We start from the raw sequence: 25,341 nt of genomic DNA on the forward strand, positions 1-25,341 counted from the left end.
TTTACCAAGCACTGAGGCCACTTCACTCCCAATTTTGCTTTGAAACCATCACTGTCACTGGGTTCATTACTAGCTTTATATATTTTTGTGACACTAAGTGTTGGTTTGGAACCGCTGAGTACACTGGACTTTTGTCCACTTAGAAATCCTGGAATAGAGGGGTACAAAGACCAGCTGGGGAAACAAGTTCTCCTGTCCCTCCCTTACTGCCTTCAGGGCCCCTGGCTCTGAGGGCAAAGTACCACTCCTTGTGCACGTGATGCGGGCTTGAACCATGCATGATTCTATGGGTTTTGAATCGCTCTGCTTATGCTCTTCATGGACATCTGTCTGCGTCCTGCAGGAATCTGGGTGGGATTTCCCAAAATTTTGCCCTTCTAAGAGCTACAATACTTAGTCAAAGACCTTTATTCCTTGACAAGTTGTTGATATCTCACAAAACAGTTTATGGCAACATTGTCCCTGAGAAAGAAAGTCACGTAAATTCATTCCCAGTGACGCTGAAGAGCAATCAACTGCATCACCCTGGTTAATCCCAAGCTAGTCTGGCTTCAAAGTCTGGTCACTTCTCAGTGGCCCAAGCTAGCTCTGACCCTGGAAATCTGGGGCATTATCTGCTCAAGAAGTCAGTGCATTCTCCTACTTTTAGACATCATGTGCCAAGACATTCCTATCTTATTTCGAAGTAAACCAAATAGAAAGTTCTGGACAGAAGTGGATTGAGTTTGTGGAACTCAAACATTTGAATCTTTTTCTATTCCAGTATCACTTAAGACTAAATCATTTGTTCAATTTGTAGGACAATCAAAAATGCACTGTTTATCAGAATATACCAGACTTCCATGTTACATTGGACAGGTACAGTTCAGTTCAGGTCAGTTGCTCAGTCGTGTCCGACTCTTTGTAACCCTATGAATCACAGCACACCAGGCCTCCTTGTCCATCACCAACTCTGGGAGTTCACTCAAACTCATGTCCATCGAGTCAGTGATGCCATCCAGCCATCTCATCCTCTGTCGTCCCCTTCTCCTCCTGCCCCCAATCCCTCCCAGCATCAGAGTCTTTTCCAATGAGTCAACTCTTCGCATGAGGTGGCCAAAGTTTTGGCGTTTCAGCTTCAGCATCATTCCTTCCAATGAACACCCAGGACTGATCTCCTTTAGGATGGACTGGTTGGATCTCCTTGTAGTCCAAGGGACTCTCAAGAGTCTTCTCCAACACCACAGTTCAAAAGCATCAATTCTTCGGTGCTCAGCTTTCTTCACAGTCCAACTCACACATCCATACATGACTACTGGAAAAACCATAGCCTTGACTAGACGAACCTTTGTTGGCAAAGTAATGTCTCTGCTTTTGAATATGCTATCTAGGTTGGTCATAAATTTCCTTCCAAGGAGTAAGCGTCTTTTAATTTCATGGCTGCAATCACCATCTGCAGTGACTTTGGAGCCCCCCAAAATAAAGGATAGGTACAGTGGAGAGGAATTCCGGGATCACTTCACAAGTCAAAAAACAAAAATCTAAACAACAATGGTATTTTCTTTTTTGTGGTGGGGGAAGGGGGTTGGTTTTGCTGGGTCGTCGCTGCACGCAGGCTTTCTCTAGTTGGGGAGAGCGACTTCTCTCTAGCTGCAGTGCGAGGCCTTCTAATTGCAGTGGCTTCTCTTGTTGTGGACTATGGGCTCTAGGTGCATGGGCTCCAGTAGTTTGACTTGTGAAGTGACTCTCTTTGGGGGACACTCATGAGAAGAACTTCATGCTCAGATGTGAATTGGATGGGAAACGAGTCCTTTGGTTGTTGTTGTTGTTTTAATTAATTTATTTGGCTGTGGGTCTTAGTTGCGGCCCTTGGGATCTTCATTGCACTGCTCGGGCTTCTCTCTAATTGCAGTATTTTGGCTTAGTTCACTGCAGCATGTGGGATCCTAGATCCCAGACCAGGGATTGAACCCGTGTTCCTTGCACTGGAAGGTGGATTCTCAACCACTGGACCACCAGGGAAGTCTCTGAGCACTACTGATTTAAATGAGATTGCATAGCAGGGATCACATCTGCATAAGGTATTAAAGAAACTGTATAGATAACTTGTTTGTTAATGTGTAGGAATAGCTGGAAAAGAAGATTGATAATGGAAAACTCCATTTACCTAACTTTATAATGCATCCCACCTCTAACAAAATGAATCAGCTTCAGTGTCACTTTCTCCTTTCATCCTTTCGTATGTCCCTATCACCCTTTTATATAACATCCCCATCATGCCCACCATCTCTAAGGGAGGCAGTCTGCAGCCCAACACCATGAGTTTGAATTCTTATCTTGCCTGATTGTGCAAGTTCGGGCTACTCACTTATCCTCTTGGTGTTTGACTTTCCTCACCTTTAAATGGGGACAACAGTGGCACCTGAGCTCTCGAGGTACGTCCATATTAACTGAGAAAATACCTCTCAAGAGCTTAGAGCCAAGCTGACTTGCAGCAAGCCCTCTGTCCATGTTAACGATTACCATTAGATGTTTACAGTAGTAGGGGAGGGACTGTTACTAGGCTGGTCACCACAGCATTCTGGCATACAGCCAGTATCTATGAATGTTTGCTGAATAAAATAAATCTCCAGTTGGACAAGCATAGCACATCCTCAGCCACCAAACCCAACCACCATCATCTCTTGTCTGGATTCTAAAATAAGCCCCTAATCAATGTTCCTGCTTCTCTCCTTTCTCCCCTGCAGTCCAGTCAGAGGGGTCTTTTCAAAAAATAAGTCAGATCAGGTTGCTTGTCTGGTCTTCATGTCCCTTGGAATAACAACTAAAGACCTTGTAAGGGACACCAAGACCCTACATGGCTTGGCTCCCTATTATCCACCTAACCTCATCTTCCACTCCTTTCCCCTTGCTCCATCGGCTCCAGCCACAGTGACCTCTGGGGTCGCCTTGAACACACCAGGAATGTTTTTGCTTTAGGGAGTTTACCATAGCTGTTCCTTCTGCCTGGACCACTATTTCCAGAGACATTTGCTAACTAAATCCATCTCCTCCTCTATGCCTGGCTCTAATGCCACCTTCTCAACAAGGCCTACACAGATCACCTATTTAAAATGGCCACCTCACCACAAGAAAGAAAGAAAAAAGGAGAGGAAAGAAAAAAGAAAGAGGGCAGGAAGAAACTTTTGGAGGTGATAGATACGTTTATGATATTGAAAGCAGTGATAGTTTCATTGATCTATACATATCTCCAGACTCATCAAGTTTCATACTTAAATATGATTAGCTTTTTGTATGTTAATTATACCTCAATAAAGTAGTTTTTTCAAAAGCAAAAAAAAAAAATTGCCACCTTATCCGCATGCACCCCCAACACTCCCAACCCCCTTACCTTGCCCTGATTTTTTCTAACTTAACACCTGACTTACAGCTCTAGTTAACTTATTTATCATTACTGTGCTTAGTGTTTATTTTCTGACTTTCTCTTTTAGAATGCTAATGTCACTAGCAGAAGGACCTTTGTTTATTCGTTGATATATTCCCAAGTGCTTAGAACAGTACCACATGGCACACACAATAAATACTCTTGAATCAATGGTTCCAAATGCACGCATATGTACAGCTGTGTATAGTCTTAGTTTGTAGTTACTATGGGATGGTAAGGTTAACAGCAGACCAACCCTTCCGGGTGAGAAAAGCAAAGACTTCACAGAACACCCTAGATAGACAGATTTCATCTAAATGGATTTTTTCAACAGAAGGGGCATGGTAAAAGCCCCATGTTTGTGGAAGCTCGACATTATCTTTGGCAGTTTGGATGCTCTGCCATCTAGTGAGGCCCCCACATCTGGTCTTGATGGAACGTCCTGGTTAGTTATCAGATATGCCCAGTCGCTCTGGGGACTAGCTTTTTAGTTTAAGTCTCACCAAAGACAAACGGTTTCACACTGGCAGTTTTACTGAAATCCTCCTCAGGCTGTCTCTGTCCTCCTGCGGCTCAAAAGAGCATTCTCCCTCATAGTTGGTCAATCTTTTTCCCTATTGATTACTAAGAACAAAGCGATCATTTCTTAAGTCATGATTACAATGCTCATTTTGACTGAGTATTTCAGTCCTATTCTAACTATTCTGGGGTACATGCAATAATTTTTGTCCTACTTATATTGCAAATAAACTGTAACAGGAATATGTTATTGTATAGAGTTTACGGGGCAGATCTGGGTTCAATATAAGAAGATATAATAAACAGGTTAAGTATAGAATGGGCTGACTCTTAATATAAAACATTTCTTAATCATTGGAGATTATTTATATGAGATGTCCAGAAAAGGCAAATCTATAGAGACAGAGAGGAAATTAGCAGTTACATGGGGCCAAACGTGGGAATGGGGAGTGACTGCGAGTAGGGACAAGGTTTCTTTTAGGAGTGATGAAAATACTCATCACAACTCTGTTAATTTACTAAAAATCACTGAATTAGACACTAAAATAGGTGAATGTTATGGCATGTGTCTTAGTTTGCTAAGGCAAGAATACCACAGGCTGGGTGGCTTAAACAATAGACATCTATTTTCTGATAGTTCTGGAAGCTGGAAGTCTGACAACAAGGTGTCAGCGGAGTGGATTTCTTGGCAGGGCTGTAAGGAAAGAAGCTGCTCCGAGTCTCTCTCCTTGACTTGCAGATGGCCATCTTCTCCCTTTATCTTTGTACCATCTTCCCTCTATATGCCTGTATCCAACATCCTCTTCTTATAATGACACCAGTCATGTGGGTTAGGGTCTACAGTAATACCTCATTTTAATCTAATTACACCTTTAAAGACCTTATCTCCAAATACAGTTCCATTCTGAGGTACTGGGGATTAGGACTTAACCTATGAAATTACGGGGTGATGTAATGGGGACACAATTCATCCCATAACAACATGTAAATTATGCTTCAATAAAGCTGTTTTTAAAACATTAATATATCAATCAACCACTTACTAGGTTCTAGGTTCTGTGCCAAGTACTTTACATAAATCATTTCATTTGATCTTCTCAATAACACTATGAGGTAAGCATAATCATGCCCACCTGAATCATGAGTAAAGTAAGACATGGGTTTGATCCCTGGGTCAGGAAGATCCCCTGGAGAAGGAAATGGCAACCCACTTCAGTATTCTTGCCTGGAGAATTCCTTGAACAGAGAAGCCTGTCAGGCTACACACAGTCCATGGGGTTACAAAGAGTGGGACACAACCGAGGAACTAACACTTTCACAAAAGTTAGATACAGGGAAGTTAAACAATTTGCCTGTGGTCACAAAGCCAGTAAGCAATGGAACCATGATTCAAACCTCGTAGTCCGACTTTAGAGCCCATGATTTTAATCCTTGTGATAACAAATGTGCTGAGCAATCAGGCCCTTTAAATCATTCCTCTGATATTGGTTTTATAATTTCAATTATGCAAGAGAACACTGAGGCTCAAGGAAATTAAGCAAACTGCCCCAATTCAGACAGTCTGTAATTGGGCTTTCTTCAAAACCCAAGCTGTTTCTAAATATTATGGTATTTCTAATTATGTGTGACTGTGGTTCTCACTGTTTCTGATAGGAGATCTCTAGAGCAAGAAAAAGCTTCCTGGCACACAACAGATGCTCAATAAATAGTTGTGGAATGAATGGAAAGATATCAAAAGGGCCTGGTCTGTGGTTTTAACATCACAGTGATGGACAAAGAAATCTGCTATGCTGGAGACCTGAGATGCCTCAAACCTGAAATTCTGGAGATCACTTGGGTTGCAGGTCAGGGGATCATCTTGCATGTGGAGTTATTGATACAAACTCTAGAAGTTACCTTTCAGTTGAGTTCTTTTGTATGGGGAAATGGTCACCCTCATAGACTCCTGGTGCAAATGCAAACCGGGAAGAATTTTTCATTGGGCAACCTGGCAATGTGTATCAAAAGTCTTATACATACACACCCTTATGTCCTGATAATTCCTCATCTAAGAATTTATGTGTTAAGAAAAAAATTGAAAACAATCTAAATATCCAGTAAGAAAAGAATATGGTCCCCAGGAGGGCCCAGGTGGTCCTGTGGTTAGGACTCAATGCTTTCACTGCCAGGGCCTGGGTTCAATCCCTGGTCAGGAAACTAAGATCCCTGAAGCTGTGCAGTGTGGCCAAAAAAGAAAAATATGGCTCAGTCAAAGAATGGGATAATAGTCAAGTCCATAAGCAAGGACTTTACTTTTTATTATTATTTATTTATTATTGTTCTAGATAAAGTTCACGCTATACAATATTAAGATAAAAAAACAAAAAAATAAAACCACTTGCAAGGCAGTTCACCAAAAAAAACCCCTCAAATGGCCAGTAAGTATATAGAAAGATATTCAATCTCACTCAGAATTTAAAGATGTGCAATTCAAAACAATGAAATATTTTTCACCTATGATTGGCAAAGAGTTGATCAAAAGATAGGGAAACACCCTAATACACAGTTGTTTTAAGTATATAAACTTGTTGATAAACTTTGGGGAGAAATTTGGTACTATCAGTAGAATTTCAAAATATTGAAATTTAAAATTAAAACATAAAATTAATATTAAAATTTAAAAATTGGACCTAGCAATGTTACTTCTAACAATTTTACTTTGTCTTATAGAAATACATATATATGCAAAGATGTTCATTATAGCACTAATTGTAATAGCAAAAAATTGAACATTCAAAAAATGAAACATGGGTAGCTGTCAAAGTAAATGATTTAGAGTTCTATGTGCTTATTTGCAGAGACATTTACATTAGTTTCAAGGTACAGCCAGGAGCACCAAAGTCACCTCAGATAACTCAATAGAGGGAATTTAACATAGGAATTAATTGCAAAATCAAGATTCAGTTCAGTTCAGTTCAGTCGCTCAGTCAGGTCTGACTCTGCAACCCCCTGGACTACAGTACGCCAGGCTTCTCTGTCCATGACCAATTCCCGAGCTTACTCAAACTCATGTCATTGAGTTGGGGATGCCATCCAACCATCTCTTCCTCTGTTGTCCCCTTCTCCTCCTGTCTTCAATCTTGCCCAGCATCAGGGTCTTTCAAATGAGTCAGTTCTTCGCATCAGGTGGCCAAAGTATTGGAGTCTCAGCTTCAGCATCAGTCCTTCCAATGAATATTCAGGACTGGTTTCCTTTAGGAAGGACTGGTTGGATCTCCTTGCAGTCCAAGGGACTCTCAAGAGCCTTCTCCAACACCACAGTTCAAAGCATCAATTCTTCCGCACTGAGCTTTCTTTATAGTCCAACTCTCACAAACATACATGACTACTGGAAAAACTATAGCTTTGACTAGAGAGACCATTGTCGGCAAAGTAACGTCTCTGCTTTTTAATATGCTGTCTAGGTTGGTATTAGCTTTTCTTCCAAGGAGCAAGTGTCTTAATTTCATGGCTGCAGTCACCATCTGCAGTGATTTTGGAGCCCAAAAAAGGAGTCTGTCACTGTTTCCATTGTTTCCCCTTCTATTTGCCATGAAGTGATGGGACCAGATGCTATCTATGATCTTAGTTTTCTGAATTCTGAGCTTAAAGCCAACTTTTTCACTCTCCTCTTCACCTTCATCAAGAGGCTCTTTAGTGCCTCTTCACTTTTGACATAAGGGTGGAATCATCTGCATATTTGTGGTTATTGATATTTCTCCTGGCAGTCTTGATTCCAGTTTGTGCTTCATCCAGCCTAGTGTTTCTCATGATGTACTCTGCATATAAGTTAAATAAGCAGGGTGACAATATACAGCCTTGACGTACTCCATGTCCAGTTCTAACTGTTGCTTCTTGACTTGCATACATATTTCTCAGGAGGCAGGTCAGGTGCTCTGGTATTCCTGTCTCTTGAAGAATTTTCCAGTTTGTTGTGATCCACACAGTCAAAGGATTTGGCATAGTCAATAAAACAGAAGTAGATGTTTTTCTGGAACTCTCTTGCTTTTTTGATGATCCAGCAGATGTTGGCAATTTGATCTCTGGTTCCTCTGCCTATTGTAAATCCAGCTTGAACATCTGGAAGTTCACAGTTCACATACTGTTGAAGCCTGGCTTGGAGAATTTTGAGCATTACCTTACTAGCTTGTGAGATGAGTGCAATTGTGTGGTAGTTTGAATATTCTTTGGCATTGCCTTTCTTTGGGATTGGAATGAAAACTGGCCTTTTCCAGTCCTGTGGCCACTGCTGAGTTTTCCAAATTTGCTGGCATATTGAGTACAGCACTTTCACAGCATCATCTTTCAGAATTTGAATAGTTCAACTGGAATTCCATCACCTCCACTAGCTTTGTTTGTAGTGATGCTTCCTAAGGCCCACTTGACTTCACATTCCAGGGTGTCTGGCTCTAGGTAAATGATCATACCATCGTGATTATCTGGGTCATGAAGATCTTTTTTGTATAGTTCTTCTGTGTATTCTTACCATTTCTTTTTAATCTTCTGCTTCTGTTAGGTCCATACCATTTTCGTCCTTTATTGTGCCCATCTTTGCCTGAAATGTTTCCTTGGTATCTCTAATTTTCTTGAAGAGATCTCTAGTCTTTCCCATGCTATTGTTTTCCTCTATTTCTTTACACTGATCACTAAGGAAGGCTTTCTTATCTCTCCTTGCTATTCTTTGGAACTCTGCATTCAAATGGGTAGATCTTTCCTTTTCTCCTTTGCCTTTCGCTTCTCTTCTTTACTCAGCTATTTGTAAGGCCTCCTCAGACAACTGTTTTGCCTTTTTGCATTTCTTTTTCTTTGGAATGGGTCTTGATCAAATCAAGATTATCTAAGCCACTTCTCCTACTCTTTCTGCTTTTCTTTGTGTATCAACTTCAACTTCTGTCTATAGACCAACTTTCAAATTCCTCTCCATGCACATAGACGCACGAGCTATAGTTCAAGCACCAGTAATGGTTGAAGATAATCCCAGGAGATAATCTGAGTCAGATAAATCCAATCCTTTCTAGCCATGGGCAAGGGCCACAGGACTCACCTCTGTGAGTGGAGATTGCAGTACTCACCAGAGGAACCTACCATGGGAAAAGCCTGTCTACCCTTAACAACTTGGGAAACTAGACTGGTACTGATGCAATCTATGAAAGCAGGGAGTTCATGACGGGGTAAAGATAGGGATGGAAGATGATAACTTCACTTTTGGACATGCTCAAAAGAGATGTTCACAGAACACCCAAATATACTTTAGGAAATGAATGTAAAGTCTGGAGTTCAGCATGAGAATTTGGACTAGAAATCCAGGCTTAAGACACTCAGCATTAAAAGTGTTTGAAGCTATGGGTAAGTGAGAAAAAAAAAATTGCTAGTTTAAGACAGAACCACAGAAAATAGAAAATACAGAATAAACACAGTAAGAGGAAACACTAAAAGAGACTGAAGAACACTGCTGAAAGGATTGGTGAAAAGAAAGAAACAACATAGTCAAAATCATGAAAGAAAATAAAGTGGTCAATTCTACTGGACAAGATAAACTCTGAAAATCTCCCAGCTGGCTATGGCCCCAAGGTTCTGATGATGGACATCAGAGTGAAGGAAAACTCTAAATGACAGTGAGTTTAGGAGGTTAGGAAATGAATTCCTCATGATTTAATACTTTTGTAGCCACTCATGGAACAGCAAGGTGACAAGCATTGGTGAAATTAAATGGAAGGAATAAGTTCATGTGCTTTTGATTCACAATTCTTCAGCAAATCTGTACTGTATAGAGTAACTTGGACTAACTTAGTTAACTGGGGACACTTACAAAGGCCCAATCTCAGGTTTTTACTCTGAATTCACAGAACAAATCCTAGAGCTCCCTCTTGGGGTTGGCAACTCTTGTATATTCCTCATCTTGCAAATATTAAAAGGATCAGCAAACTGCGGCCCTGTGGCTGCATCTGGTCTTCTGCCTCTTTTCGTATGGCCTGTGAACTAAGGATGTTTTTTTCACATTTTTCAATGTCTGAAAAAAAAGGACAGAATTATGTGATATAAAATTTATATGACATTCAAATTTCAATGTCATTAAACACATTTTCATTGGAAGACAGTGTTCATCTGTTTCAAAATAAATGCTTTCATGCTACAACAGCAGAGCTGAGCAGCAGTGACAGAGGGTATATAGCCTGCAAAGCCTGAAATATTTACATCTAGTCTTTTTCAGAAAACATTGTGGAGCCCTGTTCTAGAAGATTGGACAGGGTGGTCCTGAACTGAACTGAACTGAACAATGTATGAATACCAATTTCCCTTCACTCTCCGTGACATTGTATATGAAAAATCTTTAAATGTTGTCATTATAATAAATGAGGACAGTCTTATATTAATCTGTATTTCTCTGAATACTACTGAGTTCACACCATTTGCACTTTTCCTTTTGTGAATTACTTGATCATATTTTTTACCCATTTTTCTATTGCATTGACTTGATTTTTTAAGATTAATTTGTGGGTAATAAATATTATAGAACATATATTATATACTACATATCAATATATACTTTGTATTATATAGTATAATAATAGTATACATGTTATTGCATATATATACTACATCTATATTATTGCATATTTTCTATATATTGGTATGACACATATATATTGAAGTAATGTTTATGTATATGCACACATATAAATATTCTCTTTGAGTATTATCAGATATGTAACAGGAACTATTTTTTTTTTTTGGTTAGTCACAGATTTTATTCTTTCCTTATAATTATTTTTTAACTTTTTATTTTGTATTGGGGTATGTAGCAAATTAACAATGTTGTGATAGTTTCAGGTGGACAGTGAAGGGACTCAGCCACACTCACACATGTATCTATTCTCCTCCAAACTCCCTGCCCCTCCAGGCTGCCACTTGAGCAGAGTTCTGTAATGGGAACTATTAATCTTTGATCAGGGCAGCCTGGTGTTGGGAGTGATTAAATGCTGGGTCTTCGGAATTAGACCTGAGTCTCAGCTCAGATGTCTCAGCTCAGGTGCTTCCTTGGCAAAACACTTAATCTCCTGAAACTTAGGTTTTCTTATTTGTTAAATAGGAAGAAAGACATGTGCTCACTAGGTTGTCTTAGCTAAGTGTGGGGCCATGAAGCATTCAGTAAATGGTAACACTTAGCATTATTAGTTTTTTAAATTGAGATATAATTCACATACCATAAAGTGTACAGGTCAGTAACTTTTATTCACAAGTTTGTACAACCATCACCATCATCTAATACCAGAACAGTTTCATCATCCCCGAAAGAAATCCTTTCTCCACCACTCCCCACCTCCCATACGCCTTCCCCTGGTAACCCCTAATCACTTTCTACTTCTGTGGATTTGCCTATTTTGGACATTCCATATAAGTGGGATGATACAATATGTGGCCTTTGTGCCTGACATCTTTCATTTAGCATAATGTAACAAGGTTCATCCATACTATAGAAGGTTTCAGCATTTTATTCATTTTTATTCTGAATAATAACCCATTATATCGATATACCATGTTTGATTTATTCATTCATCAGCTGATAGACATTTGGGATGTTTCCACTTTTGGCTATTATGAATCATGCTGCTATAAATAGTCAGGTTCAAGTTTTTGTGTGGACCTGTATTTACAATTCTTTTAGGTGTATACCAAGGACGGAGAAGGCAATGGCAACCCACTCTGGTACTCTTGCCTGGAAAATCCCATGGATGGAGGGGCCTGGTGGGCTGCAGTCCATGGGGTCGCTAGGAGTTGGACATGACTGAGCGACTTCACTTTCACTTTTCACTTTCATGCATTGGAGAAGGAAATGGCAACCCACTCCAGTGTTCTTGCCTGGAGAATCCCAGGGACGGGGGAGCCTGGTGGGCTGCCGTCTATGAGGTCGCACAGAGTCGGACACGACTGAAGCGACTTAGCAGCAGCAGCATATACCAAGGAGTGGAACTGCTAGAACACTATGTTTAATTTTCTGGAACCCCCAAACTGTTTTCCTTAGCAGCTGTACCATTTAACATTCTCATCAACAGTACATGAGAGTTTCAATTTCTTCACACCTTTGCAAACACTTGTTATTGCCTGATTTTTTATTACAGTGATTCTAGTGACTATGAACTGATACATCATTTTGGTTCTGATTTCCCTAATGATAAATGATTAATATATATTACCCCAAAAAGCACACCTTTTCATGTACTTATTGGCCACCTTTATTTCTTTAGAGAAATGCCTATTCAAATATTTTCCCCAATTTTTAATTGGTGTCTTTTTCAGATATATAGTTCGCAAGTATTTTCTCCCAGAAAAGAGTTGTCTTTTTATTTTCTTGATAGTGTCCTTTAAAGTATAAAAGTTTTTAATGATACAGTCCAATTGATCTATTTTTTTTTCTTTAGTTAGTTAAGCTTTAGGTGTCATATTCCTAAGTATTTCAATCTTTTTGATGCTATTATAAATGGAATTGTTTTCTTAATTTTATTTTCAGTTCATCACTAGTATATCGAAATATAACTGATTTTTGTATATTGATCTTGTGTCTTGCAACCTTGCTAAACTCATCTATTAGCTCTAATACCGTGTATATATGTGTATTTCTTAGGATTTTCTAGGTACGAGAACATGTTATCTGCAAATAGAGGTAGCTTTACCTCTTCCTTTCTCATCTAGATGCCTTTTCTTTCATTTTCTTACCTAACTGCCTCAGCTAGAATCTCCAGTAGTACAATGTTGAATGGATATGGTGAAAGCAAACATCATTGTTTTGTTTCTGATCTTATGGGGAAAGCATCCAGTCTTTCACAGTGATGTATGATATTAACTGTGGGTTTTTCATAAATGCCCTTTATCAGGTTGAGGAAGTTTCCTTATATCCCTAGTTTGCTGAAAGTTTTTATCTTAGGAAGGTATTGTATTTTGTCAAATCTCTTTCTGCATCTATACAGATGATCATATGTGGCTTTTGTCTTTTATTCTATTAATATGGTGTATATATTAGTTGGCTAGGGCTGCCATAACAAATTACCATGGACTGAGTGACTTAAAAAACAGAAATTTTTCTCATACTTCTGGAGGCTAGACACCTGAGATCAAGCTGTTGACAGGGTTGGTTTCTTCTGAGGCCTTTCTCCCTCCCTGGCTTGCAGATGGCCATCTTCTCCCTGTGTCTTCCCATGGTCTTCCTAATCTCTTTTTACAAGAACCCAGTCATATTGGACTAGACCCGCCCTAATGAACTCATTTTAATTTAATTACCCCATTCAAAGACCTGATCTCCAAATACAAGTCCTAGGGGTTAAGACTTCAATATATGAACTTTGAGTTCATATACCATTCAGCCCGTAACAGTGTATTTCACAGACTGTTTTTGGGGAGGAGGGGGTTAAGGTTTTTTTCTTTCTTTAAACAGCCTGGTCCCTGATGGGGGCCTCTCCATCTCCCCTCTCCAGTTTGGCTACAGTTCTGAACATTGCTGGATTTTGAGCAGCTCCACCTAGAACACCAAGGCTGCACCACTTGGAATCTTTGGGGGAGCTCCCTGTGCTCCATAACCCAGCTCTGATGGAATCACCAGCTTCTGCTTTTCCCCTCACACATCCCTAGCAGCCCCTGGTCCCAGCCCTTGATGAGCTGGCCTGTGCCCAGAGAGAAGACAAATGGTTGGTTCCAGGGCAGGGTGCTGTCAAACTCCGTTCCATCTTCTAGCTTTCCCATGCAGTGCCTGTGCAGGATGTACCTTTTGTGCTATTTGATGAGACAGTGATCTACTCATTTCTTGACTCTGATCTGCAGCTTCTGGGGAGGCCACCTCAGCCAGGGTACAGCCCCTTTGCTCACCACCTGCCCTTCCAACCCTCCCAGTCCCCAGCTTTGCTTGTCAATTCCCACCCATCCCCTTCTGCAAAGTCCAGACCCTATCTGGCTACAGACTGGCTGCCCCAACCGGGAGTTGGGGGGACCCCCATTCACACTACATTCAGTTCCTTCCCTCCCAGTACACCCACATATCTGTGGCTGTTGCAGGGGATCGGCCCCAAGGCACCCACGTGTCTCCACTAGGTGGTTCCGGGGAGCCCCAGTCCTCCAGGGGTACACTCCAGGCTGGCCCTGTGCCTGCTCCTCAATCGCTGCCCCAACTTTGCACCCTCTGGGGCCTGCGAGACACCCAGACTGGTCCCCTGACGGCCACAGATTGATTTTTATATGCTGAGCCAGCTTTGTATTCCTGGAATAAATTCCACTTGATCATGAGATCACTTAATTCTTTCTATATGTTGCTGGATTTAGTTTGCTAGTATTTTGTTGAGGATTTCTATGAGCAGCTACTAACATTATTATGGTCTTTATTCCCACCATTCAAAGTATATTTATATGTGCTATTTCACTTAATTGCATGAGGTGAGTAGTCCAGTCATATTCACACTGAAGTAAACTGAGGCTCAGGAAAGTGAAGTGATTTTCCCCTAATTGTAAATTTGCAGTAGTACATAGTACAAATTGAAACCACAACTACAGATGAGAAGAACATTAGGGAGATGAAAGAAAGGAGGATTTGGTGATAACAAAGAGAAATTTTGTATGGCTAGAAGTTTATGGGATCCGTTTGAATGGCATCCATGATCTCGATGACATAAGAATTGAGGTCATCTGCTGATGTGCACAATAAGAGTAAATAGACTTGTGGTTTCAATTCATGCATATTATTAAACTAAGTAGGGGTGACAATTCTCATTAATTTCGAGATCATGATTTGGCCAGATAAACTGGAAGGGGAATAAACCAAAAAATTGATGATAGGGCTTTGACTGTATCAGTATCAGTGTATACTGCAACTTAGATTCCTTCTTTCTTGAGAAACTTCTCTCCAAGTAAACTATCAATTCATACCCTCCCCTCTAAGCCTTAGTGGAGCTATACAGTGATGTACCATGACTCCTCAGTCAATGGATACTGAGTTCAAATTCTACCTCTGGCCCCAGTGGACTGTGTGACTTTGCAAGTCATTTAATATATGCAAGACTTGCAGTTCAGCTCAGTCACTCAGTAGTATCTGACTCTTTGAGACTCCATGGACTGCAGCACACCAGGCTTCCCTGTCCATCACCAACTCCCAGAGCTTACTTAAACTCATGTCCATCGAATTGGTGATACCATCCAACCATCGTATCCTCTATCGTCCCCTTCTCCTCCTACCTTCACTCTTTGCCAGCATCGGGATCTTTTCCAAGTAGTCAGCTCTCCGCATCAGGTGGTCAAAGTATTGAAGCTTCAGCTTCAGCATCAGTCCTTCCAATGAATATTCAGGACTGATTTCCTTTAGGATGGACTAGTTTGATCTTCTTGCTGTCCAAGGGACTCTCAAGAGACTTCTTCAACACCACAGTTCAAAAGCGTCAATTCTTCAGTTGCTCAGCTTGCTTTACACATCCATACAGGACTACTGGAAAAACCATAGCTTTGACTAGACAGACCTTTGTTGGCAAAGTAATGTCTCTGCTTTTTAATATGCTGTCTAGGTTGGTCATAGCTTTTCTTCCAAGGAGCGTCTTTTAATTTCATGGCTGCAGTCACCATCTGCAGTGATTTTGGAGCCTAAAACATTAAAGTCTGTTACTGTTTGCATTGTTTCCCCATTTATTTGTCATGAAGTGATAGGACTGGATGCCATGATCTTCTTTTTCTGAATGTTGAGTTTTAAGCCAGTTTTTCTCTTTCACCAAATGAGGGAATTGAATTAGATGTTTTCTAAGCTACCTTTCCAGTTTTAGGACTCTATTAATTTGGTGAATAAGCGGAGTGGTGATCCAGTTGACCAAAAATTTTCAAACAGCATGGATGAGGAATTCACTAGGGGTAGATAAGGAATTACTGAAGAGCAATGAAGCCTGGTGGAGAACAGAGAGCAGGTAAGCTAGGGAGGGTAGAAAGTGAAAGTGAGAAAGTAAACACATTGGGGTGGGGGAGGCTACCCAGAGTTAGGGATGTCATGGGGCATATTACACAGGCTACTGGAATCTAGGTAGTTAAGTCATTAAAAACTGTTTTAATTAAATATAACTAAAGAAGGACTTCCCTGGTGGTCCAGTGGCTAAGACTCCATGCTCTCAATGCAGGGGGACTGGGTTCAATCCCTGGTCAGGGAATTAGATTCCACAAGCCACAACTAAGAGTTTGCATGCTGCAATTAAGATCCAGTGAGCCAAATAAATTAAATAAATAAATACATTTTAAATATAACTAAAGAAATTAAAAATCCAGATCAGAGAGTCCAGGCTGGGACAGAAGACAGATAAACCCCACTGCCTATTTTTACATCAGGATCACAATATTATTTATCTCATTTACTGGATGATGTAGTGAAGAGCAAGGACCTTACCCATAAGCTCCTTCAGCAAAGTTCCAGAAGCCCTGCCCCAAGAGCTTCTTGCTTCATTCACAGGTCACATTTCATTTCTCTGTCACATGACATTTCATAATAATCTGGTTCATAGAAAGCAATGTTCTGATAATGAAAAGATAATGGTTTTTGTATAGCAGAAAGTAACACATTGTAAATCAACTATACTCCAATAAAAATTTAAAAAACACATCAATTTTTCCTTTTCATATAAGTTTTGAACTACTTTAAAATTCTCTTTAATGCAAATAAAATGCACTCTTATTGTAAAAAATTCTAAACATGCACACACATAATGTAGATAGTGACAATCCCATTCCTTTTCCTACCGTCTCCTCCAAGTCAAGCTTTCTCTCTATACACTAATGTAATATTATTTACAAAAAATGGAATCATGAACACTGTTTTGCAAATTGTCTTTTTGTTTGTTTTCTTTTTTCTTTTAAATTACTTAATTTATTTAAATTAATTTAATTATTAATTTTAATTGGAGGTTAATTACTTTACAATATTGTGGCGGTTTTCGCCATACATCGACATGAATTTTTGCTAACCAACCACTATAATCCAGGTATTTTTTCATGTCACAGAATACACATGTGCTTTATCCATTTTGACAGCTACAGGGGAGTCCATCATATCACGATATCATAATTTATGCCATTCCTATTGATGGGCATTTACCTTGTTTCCAATTTTTGGATATGTAAACAATACTGCAGTGAACATCCTTTTATATATCTTGCATATTTGGGTAAATGTTTCTAAATAATACCTTCTTAAAACTAACTGCTTCAATAAAAAGTTAGGTGTACAAATGTAAATTTTAAAAGTAAGATTGCTGGCTCAAAGAGTATTTTAGTAGACAGTGCCAAATTATTCTCCAAAATGTTGAACCAATTTATAATCTCACCATTGTACGAAAGCAGATGCTTCCTCACTCTCTAGCTAGCACTGGGCAGTCTTTTTGTTTTTTAAAAAAATCTTTCTCATCTTATATAGATGGAGATGTCAGATTTAGCAAGTAAAAAGTAAAATGTCTAGATAAATTTGAATTCAGATAAAAGATCAACCATCTTCATCTGTGAACTGGCTTCCATGTCTGGTCTCTCCTTTGGTATCATCAGTGATCGTCTTCTCTGATTATCAACACTTATCGTAGACATTTTTCTCATTCTAAATGGATGAGAAAACTTGCTATTTAAATGTGCATATTCTTAAGACTTAGTGGGATCAAGGGAACTTCCCTGGCAGTCCAGCAATTAAAACTGTGCTTTTCAATGCAGGGGACTCAGGTTTGATTGCTGGTCTTGGAATAAAGATCCCATGCCACATGGTGCAGCACCCCCCCCCCAAAAATCTAGTAGGACTTAGTGAGAGCAGGTATAAGTATAGGCCACTTTCACGTCCTCTTTAGTGCACTATCTGTTTTTATATTTGTTCCTTTTGCCAGTGGTTTATTTGTCTTCCTTAATGATTTCTAAGAATGTTTTTATCATTAAGGAATTAGACACATATATAACTATTTTCCTTTTAACTATTTTTGTTTTATCCCCCATCTAGAAGTACTGTGTGTACCAGTTTATCAAGCCAAATCACTATGAATGAATGTGTGTGCTCAGCTCTGTCCAACTCTTTGAAACTCCATGGACTAGCCCACCAGGCTCCTCTGTCCATGAGATTTCCTGGGCAAGAATACTGGAGTGGGTTGCCATTTCCTCCTCCAGGGGATCTTCCTGACCCAGAGTCTTCTGTGTTTCCTACATTGGCAGGTGGATTCTTTACCACTGAGCCACCTGGGAAGTTATACTACTATGACAGTTTCTCAAATCACTTGGATGTTTTGTATAAGTACAAATTGCTACGTCTAGAATGGGTTCTAGATGTAGTCAATCAAATTTCTGGGAATAAAACTTGGGACTCTGTACTTAAAAATCTCTGTTGGGGGGTTTCTTTCTATCTCCTTCTTTTCTTTTTTCCTTCTTCCTTACTTCCCACCCATCCTTCCAGACTTTTATTTAGAGATCAAGAGTAAAAAATTTTCTAGAATTATTAAAATTAAAATAGAGGTAAACATGCAAACAATGTGATCGGAAGCTATATCTTCTGAGAAAGTGCACTGTGATTAAAATGACTATTCTTTATCAGTTCTTGACTTTAAGGAGAAGAAAAAAATTTTTTTAACTTTTTTCCCCCTAACATTAAAGAAGTCCCCATTATTATGGAAAATTTTAAGCACTTATAAAAGTAGAGGGAGTAATTCCCATGTCCCATTGTGCAACCTCAGAAATGATCAACATATGGTCTATCTTGCTTTACCTATGTGCCCTATTCCCCTCTACCATCTCCCATTTCCCCAGATTCAAAGCACATGCCAAGAGATTCCTAAACTCATTTGAGATCCAGAACTTCAGGATTTCAGGTTTCCGATTGTGTTTTACAAGTTCTTTCCAGGAAAATATTTACTCATGTTTTTTCTTTTTTTTTTTTACTCATGTTTTTTCTAGCTACTGCTGCTGCTGCTAAGTTGCTTCAGTCGTGTCCGACTCTGTGCGACCCCACAGACGGCAGCCCACCAGGCTCCCCCATCCCTGGGATTCTCCAGGCAAGAACACTGAGTGGGTTGCCATTGCCTTCTCCAATGCATGAAAGTGAAAAGTGAAAGTGAAGTTGCTCAGTCATGTCTGACTCTTAGCGACCCCATGGACTACAGCCTACCAGGCTCCTCCATCCGTGAGATTTTCCAGGCAAGAGTACTGGAGTGGAGTGCCGTTGCCTTCTCCGTTTTTCTAGCTAGTCCCTGTATAATCTCATTTTCTCTGGTTTCAACCTTAAGAACTTGAAGTCTACAACTTTTTTTTCATTTTTTTGAACCAAAGACAAAAATCAGCTGGGGACATTTGGGGTAATGCTAAGAAGTAAGTACCTGAAATGTCCTCACTAGAGATTTCAAATACCTCTTTGATATTCCATCAAACAGGACTTAACACCATAATTTTCTTAGATTTTCTTTAGTTCAGTTCAGTTCAGTCGCTCAGTTGTGTCTGACTGTTTGCAAGCCCATGAACTGCAGCACGCCAGGCCTCCCTGTCCATCACCAACTTCCGGAGTTCACCCAAACTCATGTCCATTGACTTGGTGATGCCATTCAGCCATCTCATCCTCTGTCGTCCCTTCTCCTCCTGCCCCCAATCCCTCCCAGCATCAGAGTCTTTTCCAATGAGTCAACTCTTCGCATGAGGTGGCCAAAGTACTGGAGTTTCAGCTTTAGCATCAGGCCTTCCAAAGAAATCCCAGGGCTGATCTCCTTCAGAATGGACTGGTTGGATCTCCTTGCAGTCCAAGGGACTCTCAAGAGTCTTCTCCAACACCACAGTTCAAAAGCATCAATTCCTCGGTGCTCAGCTTTCTTCACAGTCCAAATCTCACATCCATACATGACTACTGGAAAACCCATACCCTTGACTAGACGGACCTTTGTTGGCAAAGTAATGTCTCTGCTTTTGAATATGCTATCAAGACTGGTCATAACTTTCCTTCCAAGGAGTAAGCGTCTTTTAATTTCATGGCTACAATTACCATCTGCAGTGATTTGGAGACCAAAAAAATAAAGTCTGACACTGTTTCCACTGTTTCCCCATCTATTTCCCATGAAGTGATGAGGCCAGATGGCATGATCTTCTTTTTCTGAATGTTGAGCTTTAAGCCAACTTTTTCACTCTCCTCTTTCACTTTCATCAAGAGGCTTTTTAGTTCCTCTTCACTTTCTACCATAAGGGTGATGTCATCTGCATATCTGAGGTTATTGATATTTCTCCCAGCAGTCTTGATTCCAGCTTGTGCTTCATCCAGCCCAGCATTTCTCATGATGTACTCTGCATATAAGTTAAATAAACAGGGTGACAATATACAGCCTTGACGTACTCCTTTTCCTATTTGGAACCAGTTTGTTGTTCCATGTCCAGTTCTAACTGTTGCTTCCTGACCTGCATACAGATTTCTCGAGAGGCAGGTCAGGTGGTCTGGTATTCCCATGTCTTTCAGAATTTTCCACAGTTGATTATGATCCACACAGTCAAAGGCTTTGGTATAGTCAATAAAGCAGAAGTAGATGTTTTTCTGTAACTCTCTTCCTTTTTCGATGATCCAGCGGATGTTGGCAATTTGATCTCTGGTTCCTCTGCCTTTTCTAACACCAGCCTGAAAATCTGGAAGTTCACAGTTCACGTATTGCTGAAGCCTGGCTTGGAGAATTTTGAGCATTACTTTGATAGTGTGTGAGATGACTGCAATTGTGTGGTAGTTTGAGCATTCTTTGGGATTGCCTTTCTTTGGGATTGGAATGAAAGCTGACCTTTTCCAGTCCTGTGGCCACTGCTGAGTTTTCCAAATTTGCTGGCATATTGAGTGCAGCACTTTCTTTTTTTTTGTTTTGTTTTGTTTGAATCAAACCACCACATCATTTACAATTTTTACACGTTCTAATTATTCGGTTCCAAAACACCAAACTTGTACTGCACACGGTCCCCATGGAAAGGCCCCCTCAGCAGGACAGCCACAGATGCTGCCATGAAAGGGCAGCAGGGTGCCCTCCTCCCTTGTTTTCTGCCTGGGCGGCCACCGGGTTTTGAAACCCAGAGTGCAGCACTTTCACAGCATCATCTTTAGGATTTGAAATAGCTCAACTGGAATTCCATCACCTCCACTAGCTTTGTTCATAGTGATGCTTTCTAAGGCCCACTTGACTTCACATTCCAGGATGTCTGGCTCTAGGTGAGTGATCTCACCATAGTGATTATCTGGATTGTCAAGATTTTTTTTGTACAATTCTTCTGTGTATTCTTGCCACCTCTTCTTAATAGCTTCTGCTCCTGTTAGAAGGACATTTCTGTCCTTTATCAAGCCCATCTTTGCATGAAATGTTCCCTTGGTATCTCTAATTTTCTTGAAGAGATCTCTAGTCTTTCCCATCTGTTGTTTTCCTCTATTTCTTTGCATTGATCACTGAGGAAGGTTTTCTTATCTCTCCTTGCTATTCTTTGGAACTCTGCATTCAGATGCTTATATACTTCCTTTTCTCCTTTGCTTTTCACTTTTCTTCTTTTCACAGCTATTTGTAAGGCCTCCCCAGACAGCTATTTTGCTTTTTTGCATTTCTTTTCCAAAGGGATGGTCTTGATCCCTGTCTCCTGTACAATGTCACGAACCTCCATCCATAGTTCATCAGGCACTCTATCAGATCTAGTCCCTTAAATCTATTTCTCACTTCCATTGTATAATCATATGATTTTATTTAGGTCATACCAGAATGGTCTAGTGGTTTTCCCTACTTTCTTCAATTTCAGTCTGAATTTGGCAATAAGTTCATGATCTGAGCCACAGTCAGCTACGGGTCTTGTTTTTTCTGACTGTATAGAGCTTCTCCATCTTTGGCTGCAAACTATATAATCAATCTGATTTCGGTGTTGACCATCTGGTGATGTCCATGTGTAGAGTCTTCTCTTTTGTTGTTGGATGAGGGTGTTTGTTATGACCAGTGCATTTTCTTGGCAAAACTCTATTAGCCTTTGCCCTGCTTCATTCCATATTCCAAGGCCAAATTTGCCTGTTACCCCAGGTGTTTCTTGACTTCCTACTTTTGCATTCCAGTCCCCTATAATGAAAAGGACATCTTTTTTGGGTGTTAGTTCTAAAAGGTCTTGTAGGTCTTCATAGAACCGTTCAACTTAGCTTCTTCAGCGTTACTGGTTGGGGCATAGACTTGGATTACTGTGATATTGAATGATTTGCCTTGGAAACGAACAGAGATCAATCTGTCATTTTTGAGATTCATCCAAGTACTGTATTTAGGACTCTTTTGTTGACCATGATGGCTACTCCATTTCTTCTAAGGGATTTCTTAGATTTTCTTACGTTACTATTTTTAAACACCAGAATTTTCTTACCTGTTTCTTATCTCAGTTTCACATTCATGCCACCTGATGTTCATAAAGTCTTAAATTACTCCATTTAGTAAAGAAAGGAGATTTGAGGAATATTAGACATGAGCCTCAAGCAATTAAAAATGCTGAGACTGAATATGAGAAGTATTATTGAGGCAGAAAGATGGTCTCATTGTCGACTCAGCATCTAGCTACAGTCCCTTAATCTCCTACCTATAAAATATGGATAGCAGCGCCTACCACATTTCTTAGAACAATGAGACTTATACTTTGATCTTTAAAGAAGTGAGCTGCCTAATTAGATGAGTTTCCTTTAAGTATTCTTCATGTTTATCTCAATGAATTAATCTTTGGTGGGCTTCCCTGATACCTTGGTTGGTAAAGAATCTGCCTGCAAGGCAGGAGACACTGGTTCGATTCCTGGGTTGGGAAGATCCCCTGGAGAAGGGATAGACTACCCACTCCACTGTTTGGGGACTTCCCTTGTGGCTCAGTTGGTAAAGAATCCACCTGCAATGTGGGAGACCTGGGTTTGATCCCTGGGTTGGGAATATCCCCTGGAGAAGGGAAAGGCTACCCACTCCAGTATTCTGGCCTGGAGAATTCCATAGACTGTATAGTCCATGGGGTTGCAAAGAGTTGGACATGACTGAATGACTTTCACTTTAATCTTTGGTAAATATTCTCTTCTATTTGTAGAAGAATGAGGAAGTAGAAATCAAGACATGGTAGAATATTTTAAAAGTTTTTATCATTCTAAACAGAATTTGCTACTTAAATGTTTAAAAAATATTTTGAAATAAAATTCACATAGTACTCACTGAAATCATTGTAAAAATGTACAATTGAGGATTTAATATATGCACAAGATTGTGCAATCATCATCACTAATTCCAGAAAACTTCATCACCCCAAATTGGAAATCCCCTTCACATCACCTGGCAACATCAAATCAACTGTTTTTTGTTTAACAGATTTGCCTACTCTGGACATTTCATATCAGTGGAATCATAGAGTATGTGGCTTCTGTCTGGCTTCTTTCACTTGGCATATGTTTTCAAGATTCGTTCATTCTGTAGCACAGTCAGTACTTATTTCCTTCTTCTGAATGAATACTATTCCATGGTTTAGATATACTATTTTTACTCATTCATTCATCAGTTAATGAATGTATGTGTTGCTTCCTATTTGACTATCATAAAGAATTCTGCCATGAACACACATGTACATTCAAGTTTTCATTTAATGTTTTCATTTCTCTTTGGTACACATCTAGGAGTGTAATTGCTGGGTCATTAGAGTAACCAGTCTTAACTCCTTGAGATATAGCCAAACTATTTTTCAAAGTGGCTGCACCATTTTACATTACTGTCAGCAATGTATGAGTTTCATAATTTCTTCATATCCTCACCAACTTGCTTTTGGTTTTGTTTAAAATTACAGGCATCCTGGTGGGTGTAAAATGGTCTCTTGTTGCGGTTTGGCTTTGCATTTACGTAATGACCAAAGATGCTGGGCATCCCTTCATGTACTTACTGCTAAGTCGCTTAAGTCGTGTCCGACTCTGTGTGACCCCATAGACGGCAGCCCACCAGGCTCCCCTGTCCCTGGGATTCTCCAGGCAAGAACACTGGAGTGGGTTGCCATTTCCTTCTCCAATGCATGAAAGTGAAAAGTGAAAGTGAAGTCGCTCAGTCATGTCCGACTCTTAGTGACCCCATGGACTGCAGCCTACCAGGCTCCTCTGTCCATGGGATTTTCCAGGCAAGAGTACTGGAGTGGGGTGCCATTGCCTTCTCCGCATGTACTTACTAGCCATTTGTATTTCTTTGGATAAATGTCAATTTAATCCTTTGTTCATTCAAAAACTGGGTTGTTCTTGTTATTTTGATTATAAGGATTCTTTGCATACTTATGGAAGATCTTACTTTAAGCCAAAACAGAAATAAGACCTGACAAAGGGCTAGATCGACTCATGATTATGTATTTTAAACTCTTGTATTCATCCATGCATAAAGTCCGAATTACCTCTATGAACTTTAGCTTTATGAATACATTCTTAGGGGCTAATCTAATGGAATAATGGAGGGATGATCTCCCATGTCAGGGTTCAAGTAGAATGGGACTTTCCCGTTGTTTTTTCTGATCTATCCCCAAGCCTACCCCACACTGTGGGCACTGGGCTAGCAGTAGGGTAAAGTTGAATGATGCCTGGCATAACTAGAAGTGCCATCTTCAACACCCCCAACCAGATCCCCTGGCAGAAATTTCAGACCACAGAGAGTTTTGCATACCTCCATAATGTTTATAAATATCACAACCTAAAAAAATAAAGCAATAAGGTAAAAAAGTAACCAGTCCACCAAGGCAGATAGATTAAAAGTATCTTAAAGTACTAGTGCCTAGTTATCACTCTCCAGAAGGTAAAGAATCTGCATTAGGCACAGGCATAGCTTCCATTTTTAGGAACTTGTAACATATTAGTATTACGTTTTCCAAAATACTTTCCTACTTACTGTTGTTCCTAGGTTGCCAAGATGGGTTAGCCAAAAAGGCCTTAAAAATTAAGTACCACTAGTGTTCAAATTAGATGACTCAGAAGTACAGGGCTGGGATGTCCCTGGTGGTCCAGTGGCTAAGACTCTGTGCTTCCAGGGTAGGGGCCTTGGGTTTGATCCGCGGTCAGGAAACTAGATCCCTTATGCTAAAACTAACACCCAGCACAGTCAGGGGAAAAAAAAAAAGTAGAGGACTCACCATGTGGATTTGAACAAGACAGCCTGAGAGAGAAGGTAGAGAAAGCAGGGGTAGTGTACGAAATTGCTGCATAGATGCATCCTGTGTGTCTTTGGAACATGCACAAGGGATTGAATATTATTCTATGTGAAAACTAATGACACTGCGGTAGTTAGGCAGAACAATACTTCAGATATGATCTTGGCCATCTGAGAGCTTTGGTATGTTACAATGACTGCAAATCAGAGATACATGGTCACAATACTATGGAGATACATTAATCGTAATGAGAGAGTTCCACGGGC

General features: G+C 40.0%; 1 pseudogene; it reads right to left on the reverse strand.

The window, feature by feature from the left end:
• LOC139183121 (peptidyl-prolyl cis-trans isomerase FKBP2 pseudogene) lies at positions 1 to 25,230 on the reverse strand (annotated as a pseudogene).
• Between the last annotated feature and the right edge of the window lie 111 nt (positions 25,231 to 25,341).

Source organism: Bos indicus, chromosome 5 (genome assembly GCF_029378745.1).
Source record: "Bos indicus isolate NIAB-ARS_2022 breed Sahiwal x Tharparkar chromosome 5, NIAB-ARS_B.indTharparkar_mat_pri_1.0, whole genome shotgun sequence".
NCBI classification, from domain to species: Eukaryota; Metazoa; Chordata; class Mammalia; order Artiodactyla; family Bovidae; genus Bos; species Bos indicus.